Here is a 17,879-nt window from a genome sequence, read left to right as displayed (position 1 = left end):
ATACTAACAGTGAGACCCTAGTTCAGTGACCAATATTGGAAAAATAGTGGAGCACCTGAATTTTAACAATCTTGATATTCCTGGTACAAATAACAATTACCGCCATAGCTGATAGAAAGACAGACAGGCAGGCAGATAGAAATATAGAAATAGAAAGAGATATCTGCAAGGTTTCCAAAGCCCTTTACTGGTGTTATCTCTTTTGGTTTTTATAACAGTCCCATGAGGAAGGCACTTTCTTTTTAAAAAGTAGAAACTAGAGTAGATGGGATAAGTGACTCAGCCAAGGTCACACAGCTAATAAATTTATGAGGTGGTATTTACAGTCAAACCTTCCTGACTCCAGATCTACACTCCAGCCATTGCACCACATGGCTGACTCAGAAGAAAGGAGGGAGTTTCAGCTCAATGGAAGGATGGCTCAAGCTTCTCCTTGGACAGGTAAAGGAGCTGGAGGTCATTTGACTGTTTACCCACAAAAGCAACAAGGAACTCCATTCTCTGGAATAGCTGGTCATTTCCTACTTCAGACTCGTGGGAAATATTTGTAAGATGACAATGGAAATAATCACAGCTTCTGCTCTGATATCTGACCCAAAGAATGAAGATGTAGAGAAACTGTTGGGAATTCACTAAGCAGATTAAATTCACTCCTCATGGATTTCTGTATTTGATGATTTCCATGAAATGTTGGAATGAATGAAGATGGTGAGAACCATACTGGGAAACAGGAGGTCAGGAATCGATTGACAATCATTCATTAAGGGCCTACTCCAAGCCCACATAAGGAAGGAGAGAAGCTGAAGCCTACACAGAAATCTTTTTGCCACAGATTATAAATACATTTTTCAAGAAAAGAAATAGAAGGACTGGATGTGTCAAGCCCCAAGAATTTCTCAAAAGAGAAAATAAAATTGATTGTCTTGTAACAGATAGAAAATGACTTGTTACTGTCTAGGGGAATAACTCCAGAGTCAGTGTCCTAAGTCAGCCCTCTGACCCTAAAAATGAGAAGAATGCTGTAAGAAGGAATAAGAGTGAGACAGAGGGAGAGTGGCAATTCCTACAACTCTCCTGAGTAGTTTCTCAAAGCTACCAAAGGTGAAAAAAAATGGGAGAGGACCAAAAGAATTAACAGAGATGTGCAGTAACAACTTCACAGAGTTTGTCCTTTGTAACCCAATGGTCTTAAGGAGAAACCAGAAAAGCTCCATTTTACAGGTGAGAAAATAAGGGCCTGAGGGATACTGATGTGTCTAGCCCCCAGCTACTAAGTGACCCAGCCAGAATTTGAATCCAGATTTTGAGACATGCAATCCCTTCTGTTTACCATAGTGACTCAATTTTCTGACTGGCCTATGGGTGTTCTCTGCTGTGCCAATGGCCCTACTTGAACATACAGAGTTGGGTGATCAGCAAGGGACACCCAGGCACATCAGTCCCTTGGCTCAGAACACAGAGGCAGATTTTCTTAGAACATGGCATGCCCCAGATCAGCTCCCTGTGCTCTGCCTCTAACATCCTAGATCCCTTTCTGCCTCTTGTCTGGATTTCAGCTCTGATCTGCCTCCATCAGCTGTGGATTTGATCCAAGAACTCTGACCTGGTTGCTTATGGGCAGCCCACGCATGGATCCTCCAATTGTGCTGACTCTGCTGCATTCCAGGGAGCGACAGAACTGGCTGGGGGAGCTGGGAGGCCCCTCGGAGATCTTCTCGTCCAGCCTCCTCATTTTCTGAGGCAGAGACTGGAAGGACTGGTCATGGCCCATAACTGGCAGCATCAGGATTTTAATCTCCTACTTTAAACACCATCTCTGGAGCCCAAGGCTCTAGACAGAGACAGGCAGAAACAAACCCAAACTCTTTCTTTGGGGCGGGGGGAGGAGGGGGTGAGTTTGAAAGAGAGACTGGCTGTCCCATCAGAGGAGTCTCAGACATCATTTATGGCGGCAGCTGGTTCCACTGCCCTGAGTCAAGGGCTGCTTCTGTCCCTGGGTCTTTGTTGCCCTCTGGTGGCCACTATCAGCATTTCCACACCTTCACCCTTTGTCCCTGGGAGTTGCCTCCCCCCACCTCACAGAGTTCATGTCTGGCTGCTTCCCCCTCCCTCCTCTCTAAATTGCTCCCTTTTCACCCACCCCATGCTCATTAACCTCCAGTTCTCTATGAAATTCCGCTCTGTCGCTGTCTTGTAGAAGTTGCAAACTCTGCCTGAACCTGAAGAAGTCACCCATAACTGACCCCTCCCCAAAGAGCCCTGAAAGTAGTAGCGTCCCCCTGGACATTCCCTGGAGTTGCCTCTTGCCTAGTTCCCACAGCTAACATCCAGAGGAACAGCCCCTATGGAGAAGGCGCCAGGCATCCCCACCAACTGCCAATCACCCGTATCCCACAGAGCGTGCAGGCCAGCCTAGCTGAAAGAGCAGGCCACCCTGAGGCAGCAGCTGGCTGACACCACCTCCTCAGACCCTGAGAGACAGCCCAGGACCCTGGGTCCAGTGCCACCTCCCACCCTGACCCCAGCTGCCTGGCTCTGCTCCCAGCCTAGCCTCTGAGGTCATCACCCAGGAAGTCAGTCCTTGTGGGATATGACCTGGTAACCAGCTCCCAGCAGCTACTATTCATGAATGAAGACCCATCAAAGAAAGTTCTCACCACCAAAGTCCTTGCCATGGGCCACTGGCTTGAAGTCAGAAACAACATGGTTTTACTAGAGGAAATAGCATTGAAGTAGATACCTTGCCCTCACTAGGCTGCTGCACTCCAAGGACCAGAAGCCAGGGACTTTCCAACTGACAAAGGCTATTTATACATCCAGTGCTCAGCACACTGCTATTCCTCATCCCCAAACTGCCACATTCTCTCTGGCCATCCCCCATGCCGGGAATCCTCTCCCTCCAATCTCTGCCTCCTACCTTCCCTTACTTCCTTCAAGTCTCAGCTAAAATTCCCCTTTAATTGCAGAAAGCCTTTTCTGATCCTGCTTGATCCTCATGCCTTCTCTGTCAATCCTCCAACTTCCATCTAGAGCTTGTCCGTATGTTGTCTCCTCCACTGACCAGACAGCTCCTCCTTAAGGGCAGGGCTGTCTTGCACCTTTCCATGTGTCCTAAGCACTTAGGATGGTGGATTTAGTAAATGTTTGTTGACTGACTTTTTCCTTCATTCATCAAGGAGCCATGGGCTGAAGCTGCAAAGAGGAAGTTTAAGTTTGATTTTGATGCTACAAAGTGTACAAAACTTAGTAGCAATGAGAGGTGGCCAGACAGAGAAGGGAGGCAAGATGGAGCCAGCCCTTCTCTGGAGGTCTTCAAGCAGATGGGCCGCAGCCTGGCAACAATGGCCTAGAGGCAACTCTTCTTAGCTGAGGGGTTGCCTCACTAGCCTCCATGGCCTGCTCAACTCTGAGTCACTGGGAGGCTGGGATCTAAAGGACTGAAAGCCGTGAGCGCAGGGTTCTAGAATTCTGGCATCAGGGAATGGGGCCTCTTTTAGAACGCCCCCCCTTAGATGCCAGAGGAACCCTGACTGAGATGATCCAGCTAGAAAGCCTCTGGATGATCTGTTCAGTCTTTGGATGCCTTCACAAATGCTCAGCATCCAAAATAAGGCAAGGCTAACCTTGTTCCCCTTCAACCTGGTCAGATCACATACAGAGTGTTATGCTCTGTTCTAGGTCACACGTTTAGAAAGGACACGAATAAACTGCACAGGACCTGAAGGATGGTAAGTGGCCTGGGCCGAAAGAACTAGGGATATTCAACCTAGAGCAGAGGAGACTTGGGGAGGGGAGGGTCAAAGGATAAAGCCTTGAAATCTCTGAAAGGCTTTAATGTGGAAAAGGGCCTGGCCCCAGAGGGGACACACAAGCCATATATGCACCAAGCAAAGAACTGGGAGAAAGAGTGAAAGCTGCAGAGCTGCATTTGAGTTCTAAGAAAGGAAAAACTTCCTAAGAGTTGCAGTTCCTCATTCAGCCTTTCAGCAAGTATTTCTGAAGTGGCCACAGTGTACCAGACTCTAGGCTACAAAGGAATGGTCCTGAGTGGCCCCAAGGGACTTCCTGGGCTCCCCCACCCCCCCCGGAGGTCTTTGAGCAATGGCTGGATGAGCCCGTGTTGGGGATGTTAGTGAGAGGGTTCCAGTTCAGCCTTGGGCTGGGTGACATAAGCTCTGAGAGCTGGTTCTTCTGAAAAGTCTCCCTTTGGGAAGAACAAACTGGCCCTCAAGAACATCGAATTGCTTGTTCAAGTTCATGAGGCCACTAGCTAGCAATGCTCTCAATACTTCTGAGGTGTCATGCTACTGACAAACATGAGCCCTGAGAAGAGCAGACCAGAGCTGCAGGACGTGGGTCACCTAGTGGATAAAGGAAGACCTCAGCTCCAAGTCTGCCTCAGACTTTCACAGGCTGTGTTACCTTGGGCAAGCCACATAACCACTGTCAGCCTCACTTTCATTATCTGTGAAATGGACATAATTATAACATCTAGCTCTCAGGGTCGTTGTGAGAATCAGTTGAGATGATGTTTGCGAAGCAGTTAAAGATGTTTGTATGCTATGTAAATCTGTGGTGTTATTTTATTCACAGATGGTCCTAAGAAGATTTTAAAAGATAAATCTCAGCCTTCAAGAAAGATGAGATCGCAGAAACCTTAAGTTCATGTTGGCCAGGTTGGTCTTCTGCCTTGAGATGCCCTTAAAAGTTCTGGAGTAATTATTTGTGCCTGGCCCCTGAGCTGTTCTGTGAGCCTTCCTTCAGGCAGAGTTTGTAGAAACTGCACACAGAGAATAAGAGTTTTGGAAATCCTCCTCCAAATTAAAAAAGTGCACAGAAATATCATCGCATTTAGTGATTATGGATTCTTTTTAATTTTCTCCATTTTTGGAGCAAGGGATCTAAAGATTTGAGAAAATTCAATGACTTGACTCACTGAGGACAATTGTTTTCTCAAGGCTTTCACTTCTGAGGATTAATTATTAGTCAGTTAATTAATCATATTCTTCTGCTTCCCTTATCTAAGTAAGAGGTGCCAAGATCGGAAGACTGGAGAAGATCCTCTCGCCGGCATTTTGTCTTTCATCTAACGCTTAAGTGGAGTTTCACATGTTTACATCAGCAGAGGTTTCATGAATGATTTAATGAAAACATCAAGGAATTCTGTCAAACTTGGAGTGCTTTTGCAAATTCCAGTCTCAATGGCATTTCTTGTGAGAAAAAGTAAATGGTTTTCTCTTCTAAGTTTTGGAAAGAAATGTGGAATAAAATATTGCTAGTGTTGGAGGAGTCCAGAGGGAACACTGCCTCCTATCTGCTTATTTTATGCAATATATGTTTATGCTGAAATACCATATATGCATATTTTATATATACATATACACACAAATAAATGTGTGCATATGCACATACTCAAATGGGATCTGTGATCTTGTTTTCTATCTAATAATGCAGACAGTCATCCATCATCCATGCTCACCCATCCTGTGTGAATCTTGCTTTGATCTTCCCATCAAGAGTCCAAAGATGTGCTGGGATCTTTCATCACTATCTCCTGACATTTCAAATATACCAGAAATGATGGCGTCTTCATCACTTTCTCTTCACTTGTGTCATGAAACTAGCTCTCCCTCTTTATATTCATTTGATTCTTCAATGACATCTTTGACCTCTCTCTCTCTCTCTCTCTCTCTCTCTCTCTCTCTCTCTCTCTCTCTCTCTCTCTCTCTCTCTGAATGGAGGTTGCTTTTTCAAGGTGTTTGGTTGAGAAAGGGAGAAGGAATGCAAGATGATGGTTTGAGATAATGGCAGGGTCCAGTAAAGGGTTTGTTTTCTTTTCATGGAGGAAGAGGGTGTGCTTGAAGGCAGCTGGAAAGGAAGCAGGTGATAGGTGATGGTTGGGGAAGATTTGGCAGAGAAAAGGGACAATTTAAGACCTAATTTGCTGGAGAAGCCAGGAACGGACAGGATGAAGTGGAGAGAAAAAAGAGTTAGCCTTGGCAAAATGAAGGCCTACCTTATTGTCAGACACTGAGGGATAAGAGGAGACCGTGAGAGATTATGTCAAGTGGTTTTGAGATGGAGAGTATGAAAAAAAGTGAAATGGCCTCAGTTTTCTCAGTTAAGTAAGAGTCAAGGCCCTCATCTGAAGGGAGGGGTGGAAGAAGATATGAGAGTCTCAAGGAAGGAAGAGAAGGTTGGGAATTGTTTCTTAGGTAGTGAAGGAAGCAATTAGGGAGGCCGACAGCTAGGAGATTCAGTGAATAAAGCACCAGGCATGGAGTCAGGAAGACAGGAGTTCAAATCCAGCCTCAGGGAAAAAAATCTGGCTGCAGATACTTCCTAGCTGTGTGACCCTGGGAAGGGCTGTGACCCTGTTTGCCTCAGTTTCCTCATCTGTCAAATGTGGTGGAGAAGGAAATGGCAAACTCCTCTGGTATCTTTGCCAAGAAAACTCTAAATGGAGTCACAAAGAGTCAGATACAACTAAAAATGACTGAACAGCAGTAACAGCAAGAAGATTGCTCTGCAGCAGCAAGGGTCCAGTGGAGGAAGGAGAGCATAAATCTGCAATGTCTCCAATTGTCACAGTTGTGAGACTTCCCTGAACCATATTAGTCACTTGGAGTAAGATGGGAGGGGGCAGATGGTAGGAACAATCCCAGCCTGAGTTTTGGCCAGAAGATCACAAGAGGACCAAAATGCAGGACTTTTGAGTGCAGAGGACAGTGTGCAATGAAATAACTATGGGCTGAGATTGAAGAGAGAGGAAAGTGAAGGCAGAAAAGGGTTCGTAGTGTGAGCACCAATTTGTGGAGGGCCTGGAGGTCTGTATGGAGGCCAAGAGTGGACTTAGGAGAGTTAAGGTAGAGAAATAGAGAGAATGGGAGAAGGGAAGCACAGCATTAGCAGGCAAGGTGGAGAGCCAGAGTATGATCAACCCCAGTGGGGCAGAGATGGATCCAAGGGCGGTGCCCAAAGCAAGAGCGCAGGTTATAATAAAGCATTTTAGATGGGTAGGAAAGGTCACACTTCAGTCAGTGGGAATTTGTGTTGTTTGTGGGGCCTTTTGAGGGTAATAATAGAGTCTGAAGTTCCCTTTCCCCTCCCTGGGAGATTGTGCACTTGTATACATGCACAGACACATACACACATAAAACACATACATATACACATACATACACGCATAGACATACACACACACACACACACACACACACACACACATGAATGCCTCTATATCTATCTACTCCTCTTTCAGATATTTTGAAGACCCGTCTGCTAAGTGACATTCAGGATGGTTTTCCTCCTCATGTTTATGGTCTAGTCCAGTCCAGTCATTTTCCCATCTTCATTTTCTTCACTACCATTTCAACTTCCTCAATAGGAACATCAAGGAAAACTGAAAGATTAGACTCCAAATGTGGTGCTTCCACTTTTCTTGATAGCAAAAAGAGTTTCTTTGTTTAAAAGAAAAATTACAAAGATCTTGATCAATTTTTTTCCATTTTTCAAACATCTGTTATCTCTTAGATTGTATCCTTAATATCCCAAGCATAAACTAATTTGTTTGGATTTTCCACCAAGGTTTCTTTAAGCCATTTTTCATTCATCACTTCTCATTATTTTCTTGTTGATGCTTTTTGAATCTTCAACTATTCTCTGTAAGATCTTACCAGAAACAAGTCTTTATATTCTAAATTAAAATTCTTCGTTTGCCACATTTCTTCCCTTGGCAAGTAGATTGGATGTTTGCTGACTAAGGTGGTTTGGGAGTCCTTTATTCTCTTCTGTATTTGGGGGCAAGAAGAAAGAGTGAAGATTTTAATGAGGAATGAGGAACTCCCTCCAGTAAAACTCCCTCGGCAATGCAGAGTAAATTATGCCCTGAGAGGTTCAATGGCTCCCATTGTCCAGAGATAGACTTTAGGGGCAGGACTTGCAGCTGCTCTTCCTGAACCATGGAGGCTGATAACAGTTTTTAATGTAGAAATACAAGGTGATCTATATTTTTCCTCCCTTCCTGGCTAACTGTCCAACTGTGGAGTAAATGAAAGAACTTCAAGACATAGAACAGAGCTGTGTACCAGACAATTGCTCTGCTTCTATGTGATGAGACAATTGCCTACAAACTCATTTAAACACAGGGAAATAATGATTTTGCAAGGGTTTCTCAACTAATCAATAATATTTAAAATTATTCCTTTGGTTTCCTTTTATAATTCCAAGATATTGTCATTAACAATAGATTTGTTTGCTTCTGGGTCATATGATCAACAAGATTAAGGAATAGATGTTTTCTCTGCTCCATGCACCCCCCACCTCCACCTCTCAGACCTCTCTAAAAAGAAGTTATTCACCAAAGAGAAATCAACTTCAGCTGCCTCCAAGGTCTAGGACACACACACAATCCAAAAGAAGGTTATAAAAATCTCCATGATGTGACCCCTCCCTGAGCTCCCATGACATTGGCAGTGGCTAAAATGGCTGACCTGAAGTGCCCACCAGAAATTATACACTAGAGACCCCTTAAACCTGCTAGAGGGGACCCCTACTGGGTTCCTTGGAAACCACCTAATAGGCTCCAATAGTAAAGAAATGTTTCACCTGTGTTGTTAAAATATGACACAGGTTCCCACGGATTCAGGTCTGTTTTGCTTCAGTAGAAATAATACTAAGGCTTTGTTTCAGTAGGAATAATACTGAGAATGCTTTGCTTCAAGGAATAATACTGAGAATGTTTTGCTTCAATAGACACAATGCTAACCCCTTAGAAACATTCTGTTGCTAGCAATTACATTGTCTATAAAATTATGTCTAACAGAAAGCCCGCTGCTGTCTTTCAGTCTGAGAGGCAGTCCCGGCTGGTTAATAAACACTCCTATCAAATTATAATTGGCCTAGCTGTCCTGTTATATCTCGGGTGTCCATTACAGATTGGAGGTTCCACCGAGATAGCATTTGGCTCTGTTTTGACAGCTGGACCAGGCTCCCTGGAAGGCCAGGAGAGCAGTCTGACCTAGGGGAGGCCACCTAGTAAAATTCCTCAGCCCCAGGCTCACATTGCTTCCCTGAGCCAGAACCTGAGTCCTATCCAAATTCTTTCAATTCGATCCAAGAGTGTTCTGTTCTGTTCGGTGAGTATTAAGGGTCTGTGAAAGTGCCTAGGGGGTGATCACCGAGAACTCTGTCCCTCAGCCCCAGGTAAAGGTAGGAGGCTAGCTGGACGTGGTGGTAAGGCCCCTACAGGCCTCCAAGGTCAGGATGCTGACGGAGTGCCCAGTTTCTGTTTTTTTTTTTCTCTTTTCCCTCTCTTCTGAATTTTGTGTTTGCTGTTAAAGTGTTACTGTATCTTAAACTATTTGTTCGTGGATTGTTGCTAGATGTCACTGTCTGTGTGTTGTGTTGTTTTGTGTATATCTTGTCTCTGAGATACTGGCAGGTAGAGAAGAGGAGACCTTCTTCCTTTTGCCCTGCTGCGTTTTTTTTTTTTTTGTATATTCTGTTTGTCTGTGTAAAGAAATTTTTAAATCTGCCACCCTGTAAGCCAAATGCACCCAAGCAGCCAAAAGAATGCTCTACCTGAGGTAGAAAGATTGATAATCTCTTAAAGAAAGGCTGCTGGCAGAAAAACCACTTCTTCTACTCCTTGAACTGCAGCCAAAGTTCTCGAAGTAGAAAGACAAATGGACAGAAAGAGAATGGGAAATTTCTCCCCAAAAATCTGTCTAAGGGAAAAGGGGTCACTTCAATGATCAAAGAGAGGTAGGTTTCCAAGCTGCGCTTTGAAATAGGACTAACACTTAACCCTTTCCTGGGTCACAGAAAGAGAACTGTGCAACATCATTGGGAATATAGATCCAGGTAACTGAATTCATTCTGATTACTATTTGGCACTACAAAAACTGAAGTTTAAGGTCTCCAGGTTGTTTATTCAATTGTTTTTATTTCAAAGTTCAAAACTAAGACCGTGATTGTTACTGGTAAACAGCTGTATTATATATGTTGTATGAGAAACAGTTTCTCTTAAAGTCTTGGAGTAGATCTGAAATGTTAAAGGAATGAACACCTGAGAAAAGTTTATTTGAGCAAAAGGTCAAAAAGACAATTCCGCTAAGATTCTCTTGCCTGTGCTCCCAGTTCTTCTTAGCTAGGGCTCTGGAGCCCTCGCTGTCATCCAGCTCTGACGGAGCTGAGGAGGCGGTAAGAGGTGTGAACCGTTAAGATTTTTTTCTTCTCCCTGTTGTCCTGGCTATAGCTGAGCTAGGGCTGCAGTGAAGTTAATTTGAGTTAACTTCCTCCAAAAAGTAAAAAGAGGGAAGGTACAGTAGCTACATCAGAGCTACACGGGCTTGTCATCTGCCTACCTGAAAGGTTAAATCCCTGGAATAGAATATTTTTTTCTGAATGACATGGGAACAGTTAGACAAAGGAAAAGAAGCTTGTGAAACAAAGGTACAAATACAAGTTAATCATTATCCCATATACTAAGCCTGGGATACTTCTGAGCTACTAAAGTGTGTGTTACATCTGAGCTATTTAGCCTAAAAATTATATTCTTTCCACAGCCTAAATAGTTTAGTAAAAGGGTACTTGATGTAACTCCCATCAGGAAGTTTTAGATCCCCAGGTACCCTGAAGTCCACCTCTCTAAGTAAGTAGAGCCTGAAGTTTCTACTTCAAGTTCCCCAAACCCTCTCCTCAATGCTTCAGGCAAATCGACTACCCCATAACCAAAGTCTGCTACAGCTAAGCATTCATAGAGGTTTATTTGATAGAATATAAGCTGATAATGGGCTTTGAGTGTGATGAGTTTGGAAAAATGGAGGGTTTCCCCCTGAAATATAGAGTTCACTCTGTACCATGAAGCCCCAACTTCAGGACCACCCTTGCTGCAAATAATCACTTTGCTTGTTCCAGTGCCAAGGAATTAAAGAAGGTTGCTAAGGACCTAGATTATACTGACCAGAAACCCTGTCCAATCCAAAGATCCAAGGACTTTACTGACAATTATACATCTCGAGCAACTGAGGAAATTGAGAGGATTAGATTAGTCTGTTCTTAACTGGCCCTTTGCTGATTAATCAGTTATTGTTTCCATGTTCCTTTGATTGAATACAGACACTTGAAGGGAATGGAACACCAAATTTTCTGATTTTATGCTATTGCATTTGTTCACTTTCCCTTTCCCAACTTGGAAAGCTCCAAATCTTTCCTCCAATTAGAAATCAGATTGCCTAATTTTGTAGCCTGGGTAAATTTTTGTTGTTGTTGTTGTTTTGGAAGGGCAATTGGGGTTAGGTGACTTGCCCAGGGTCACATGGACAGTTTTTGTGTTAAGTGTCCAAGGCTGGATTTGAATTCAGGTCGTCTTGACTCCAGGCAGGGCTGGTGCTCTATTCACTGTGCCACCTAGCCACCCTCGCTTGGTTAATTTTTCTTTTAATTAATTGATCTTATTTGATTGTTTTTAATGCATCAATTAATGCACCTCCCCCTGTATCTGGGGAGAAAAATTGAGGAAGGCCTGGAAAAGATTTGTTAATAAAGCGATATGCTTGGAAACTTAAAAAAAAAAAAAACTTTGTCAGTGAGAAACAGTGTGTTCTGAACCCTGCACTGACTGGTTGTGTGACCTAGAATAAATCATTTAACCCTGAGTCTTCATTCATCTATAAAGTAGGGAGATGAGAAAAAGAGAGGAGAAAATGAGGTCAGAAGTCAACTAGCCTCTTCACTTGGTAAGATCAATCATTCTTATATGTAATTTGAAAAGGCAATTAATATAATGTCATCTTGTAGTTTATATTATTGTTATATTTCTACACTGTATATTGTAAAACCTGAGTGAGGAGAAAATTGTGTAAGACAAGTAGTGTTACTTTAAATATGTATATCTGCTATTCAGAAAAACTTGTAAAACTGTTAACTAAGCTATTTTGGGCTAATGTTTTAATGTTAAAACCAAAAATTGTTTATTGATTATTGTATGACAATTTGTTTGACTAGTTCTGCCCATTCAGAGCAGTCTCTCCTGTTTACCATTCATATAAATTTTCCTTATGTTGTAAAACGGTTAAATTCTCTAGAAATTATTTCCAGGCAAGGTCATTCAGCCTGAGAAAGGAAGTTTTAAATGATCCTAACTTGCTAAGAAGTTGCAAAGATCAAAAAGGATTTTTATAAATTGGCTTTTATATTTTAGAAGGAAAAGGAATTCCTTATATTATAAGATCTGATACATTTTTATTGTTTATCACAGTCCCATGAGAATAGAAATAATTATAACTGGCTCTAAGCTGTGATTGGTGAGGCTTGTTGTTTAAGGTAAAAAGCACTTGGGACCATAACTAAATTTTATTTTTAGTCTGAATTTGGTTATAGTTGTCTGCATTAAATCAGCGTCTGAGAGGAAATGCCACTAGCTACTCAGAGGAATGTGATCCTGTACTGTCTAACAGGTGGAAGTCTACATTTGGTAACGGCCAAAGGGACAATCTTAGCCTCTGTCTGTGATGGGATCCCTCCTGGCTCAGTTTACCCATGAGGTTCCTTTGAAAAGGAATGTTTCCCACCTATTCCTGAGTCTAGCTATGAGGTGGAACAGATGCTGCATGAGATGGAATATCTGCAACTGTACCTGAATTTACACAGAGCCAAGGATGTTTTCTCCTGGCATATTTGGAATGTCACATGTCCCTGCCTTTTTTCTTCTGTAACAGGTTTCTGTGCTCAGAACAAGTAATCAGTAAAATATGTGAGCTTTTTTATGTTAGCTTATTGGAAAATCTAATATTATTTTTCATCTAGAATTAAAACATGTACAGAAAGTTTATGCAAACTGTTTAAGATCATTTAAAAGTTTTCAATTAACGTCACAAAGGTTTAGTGATCATTGAAACTGTTTTGAAGAAGGAAAATACCTTTAGAAGGAATTTTTAAAATCTCTAGTGTGATTCTAAGAGACCCACTAAAACCTCCATTTGCAAGACATGTTTCTTGCTAAATTGATGTAACAAATCTGAATTTGTAGTTATTCTATCATCTAAGCAAGTGTTAATATTTGTAACTGAATACATATGTGTAAAATTCACTTCTCTTTTTGAGATTCTGTTCAGCACCCCACCTCCTAATGTATTTTGGGTGTTGAATGCTGTTATGTATGACTGTTAATGATTTACTTCTCAAGTCCCTCCAGGCTCCTTGAGATATCCAAAACATGGTTCAGCCAGTGCATCAGGCCCCTCCTCATTCGCCACCCCAAGATCCTGCACACTCAGTGAATATTGGAGATTGGGTGCCCACCCGCAAACTACCCTGAGACTCCTCACTTGAGCCCCGTTGGACTGGCCCATACCAGGTTATACTGACTACCCCATCTGCTGTTAAAGTGACCAGAAGGAAAGCCTGGATTCACCGCTCCCACGTCAGTGACGACTCCTCCCAGCTCTCCAGACCTGTGAGTGGCAGAACCCACCAGTGACTTACAGCAGAAAACCAAGAGCCTGTTGTGATGTTCCTGCTTCTAACACTCTTGCCTTTCGGTGGTCCTAACCCCTACACTCCCACTTTGGACTCTTGGACTCTTACTAGGACAATTGATGGGATTCTAATTTCAAAATGTGACTCATGCCCAGCCCACCCTTTTCTTTGATCTCTGTACCCTGCTTCGCCCCAGATTTATGTTGTTTCCCCACACAGGCATGTATTTTGCAGGGACTGATGGTGCTGCTTGTGGAGCAGAAAAGCAGCCTTTGGTCAACCCAGTCATGTCTGCCCTGAGGATGGGTCTCCCGATTGTGGGGAGACCAGAAAATATTTCTCTGTCAATTGGGATTGTGTCACCATTGCTGATTGGGTCTCCGGTGGCAACCATGACCACCACATTTCATTTCATTGTAGTACCCTAAATAATGTAACCCGGTTGTCATCAGGATTTTAAATTGGACTGAACAAACTTGGAAAATGGAGAGGACCTGGGGAATTAGATTTTATGTTACAGGAAGGGACCCCAGAGCCTTGTTTACTATTCAATGCACTCCACTACCAAGGGATCTCATTCCCATTGGTCCCAACCCGGTTCTTAACCCACCTCCGGAAATTGATCAAACCCCTCATGGGCCCCTTAACCCACACTCTACCATAACCCCTGAAGGTTCAGGGATTACTTTGGCAAACCCCAGGCTACATGCCCACTCTTATACTTTTCATGTTCTTAATACTGTTTTCTCTTTCCTAAATTCCTCGGACCCCAGCCTAACTTCTGACTGCTGGTTTTGCTTGAGCCCTGCCTCCCCTTATTTTGTTGGGCTAGCTTTAAATTCATCAAAGGGTTTGACTTATCATGAAATTCAGTTTTGGAAGCCCACACTCACTGGCACCGATCTCCCTGCCCGCTGTAACCTTGGCTCCCCCAAGCTTACATTAGATGTGCAGGACAAGCCTGGTGTATTAAATCTAGGGGCTACGCCCTCCAGCAGTCACCTTATAAAAACCTTTGTGCTTCAGTGGTCAAGTTTTTTCCCAAACAGGAATTTTCACCAGATGTTTTCTTAGCCCCTAAAAATGCTTGGTTTGCCTGTACCTTAGGCTTAACTGCTTGTGTACAGGAATGCCTCCTTGCTGGTAACTCCCCTGAATTCTGCATTTTAGTTCATGTTCTTCCACAGATATGTATTTATTTGGGAGAAAGGGCTCATGAACATTTTGGGTTACAAGCCCACTATAAAAGAACAGTCCCCATTTTAGTCCCTATCTTAGTTGGTCTAAGCATAGCAGGTTCAGCAGCAGTGAGAACTATGGCCATAGTACAAGAAAATAGTCATTTTGAAGCCCACGGTAGCTAGGTAGTGAAATGGACAGACTTCAAAACATAGAGTCAGGAAGGCCTGATATCAAATCCAGCCCCTTATACTCACTACCGTGTTTCCCCGATAATAAGACACTGTCTTATTAATTTTTTGGACAGAAAAAACACCAGAGGGCTTATTTTCAGGGGAGGGCTTATTTTAATGAACATTGACAGCAATTTTAATAAACAGGTAAATGTGAACAAAAAAAATGTACCTTTGTTCAATAAGCAAATCACTGGGGAAGAACAGGATGACGCGCTCACTGCTGCAGCTCTGATTGGATGCGGCGGGGGGGGGGGTGGGCGTCTCCCGGGGGGGGGGGGGGAGACGGTGCATACAGAGGGTACCATAATGTAGCGTGTAGCACAGGGGATCACCTTCACTACAGTAGCAATCTCAATAGGGCTTATTTTCGGGGGAGGGCTTATTTTCGAGGAATCTTACACAGTAAGGGGAGGGCTTATTTTCGGGATAGGTCTTATTATCGGGGAAACACGGTAGCAGTGTGACCCTTGGCAAGTCTGCCAAAGTTGCCTCATCTGCAAAGTAAGGATAATAATAGCACCTAATTCACGGAGTTGTGTGGATAACATGAGATGTTTAGGAAGGACTCTGTAAATCTTAAAGCACCATATAAATGGTAGTAAATATTATGATTATCATTACTCTGACTATACTATAGACAGGGGGTCTCCTGTTGCCAGCAAATGGTTGGCATTTTTAAGGTTATTTAGGATTAAAGCACCAAAGAGATGATGAAAATACATATTTTAAATGGTAAAGTATAAAAAAATAGCTATCATTTCTCTAGTGCTTTTTACAGTGTGTGAAGCCCTGTAAAGCCAAGTATGAGCAGCTTTCCAGAGGACTGCTGCTGTGAACAGCCTCAAGGTTCTGATTACATAGTATAGTGAACTCTCTGTTTATTCAGTAACAAACAAGACAAAGCATTGACAGAAACCAAAGTACAGCATTCACAATGTTATAATATAACAACTTACCACTAAAGTGACCACATAGTTTTCACCAAAGTGGCCACATAGTTTTCAGCAAAAGACATTATTCAGTAAGTCCCTAACTCAATCATCCTTAAGGAGCAGACCTCCTTAAGGGACACAAAGTTCATCAAAGTTCTTCATCCCTAGGTCATAGTAATTCATAATCTTCTCAGCACTAGATACCCAAGAAAAGGTCCATTCATCTTAACTTGAGGCTGGCCCTCAGATTCCATGGCTCCTCTTCCATGGTCTCAGCTCTTGCCCAAATCTTCCCAAATGTCACCTGGATTCAAAGGCAGGCAGCTCTCAGCTCCTTTTCCAGCTCTTCCTCCAGCTCCTCATCCAGTTGCTGTTACATATTGAAGCTCACAGTGTCCAGTCCACCTCAAGTCCTTCAAAGTTTCTGTTTCTGGGAAGACAAACCTTAAAAGAGCCACAATAACATTCATATACATTGTCAGCACCATCATCGATTCACTATCTGCCTGTGAAGTCAACACAGACCCACCAACAAGGCCAGAAAACTCAGCATGCATCACAAACAAAAATCAACACAGACAGAAGAGACACACAGAGTGCCAGCACCACAAACGTTCCCTTTTCACAATCTGCTGCCACAAGGGCTCTCTCAGTTCTGCCCTTTCCCAGCCTGGGCTCCTCCTTATATATTGCCATTAAGCTACTCCCTCTTTCACCCCTTCCTGTACATGAGCAACAGAGGTTCACAAGTTGTGAGTTTCACAAGTTTTGTTTCTTAACAAAGACTTGATATAATCACAGCAAGGCTCAAAAATGTGTGAAATCAAAGAAGGTGCTAAATACTTCTTTGCTTGCCATTATAAACCCTTTACAACGGTACCTAGTTTTATTCCCACAACAACCCTCATATGTGGATGAGCTGAGATTACAGTTCTCTCCCTCACATTTTCACTCCTTTACAGTGTGGCTTAGTTCCCAAATCATCTTCTAAAGCAGAAATGGGATTTGTATTTCATCAGCTCAGCAGGAAAAAGAGAACTTTCCCTTTCCTATTGATCTGTCCCTTACGTTTTGATACCTACATGGATCTGTAATCTCATCATCAGCTTATCAATGATCCACAATGTGGCCCAATTACTCCCAAGAAATCTGCCTCTGAATGTGGCCTGATTGGCAACAGCCCTGGGAGATTCAGCTACCAAGACAGGGTAACTCGATAAGGGATACGAGTATAGGCCGGTTTGACCCAAGATGAGTCTAGGAGGGCCAGGTAATCATTGAGTCAAGTGAGTTCTGGCCCAAAAGACATTTGACTAAAATTTTGAAAACTGCTGGTTAGGCAGTGAGACATACCAGGACATAGGACATGTCTTCCCTGTTTCTTTTATTTCATTATTTCTCTGTAGTGGAGGAGAGATGATTTAAAAGCCTAAGAGTTAGCATTCCCCCTCTATGTTATTATGATATTAAAGCACTATAAACGCTGGAGGCAAATCACTAGAATTTTATTTTTAAATGTCAGGCTGAAAGACCCCAAATGTGTCATGAAGACATAAATCCTAAGAATATTACGGTGGCACAGCATCGATAAAACACTTAAGATGGATTTATGGCAGCTGCTGTGAACCAGCATCCCCAGGTAGGGAAGGTATATGCTAAGATAACAATTTTATGATACAATTAGGACAGCCTGCTAGGAGAGTCAGGGGCTCCATGTCAGAAACTGATACTGGGAGTTCATGGACTTTACTCTATTGAGGCAGCTGGTGGCCAGGGGAATGAAATCCTGGGCCTGGAGTAAGGAAGACTTTGAGTTCAACTCAGCCTCAGACATTTGCCAGCTGTGTGTCCCTGGGTAAGTTACATAACTCTTATTTGACTTAGTTTCCTCACCTGTAAAATGTGGATAATGACAGTACTTCCTTCCCAAGTATCAAATCAGATGTTGATAAAGTCATTTGGAAACCTTAAAAGTGCTACATAAATGAGGATGATGATGGTGATGGTGGTAGGGATGGTGGTGATGGTGGTGGTGGTGGTGGTGGTGGTG

Source organism: Petaurus breviceps, unplaced genomic scaffold (assembly GCF_028583685.1).
Source record: "Petaurus breviceps papuanus isolate PSGF00001 unplaced genomic scaffold, PetGlider_PUasm1.0 218, whole genome shotgun sequence".
Taxonomy (NCBI): Eukaryota; Metazoa; Chordata; class Mammalia; order Diprotodontia; family Petauridae; genus Petaurus; species Petaurus breviceps.
The sequence above is the reverse complement of the archived record's forward strand: the minus strand, read 5'-3'. Positions refer to the sequence as shown.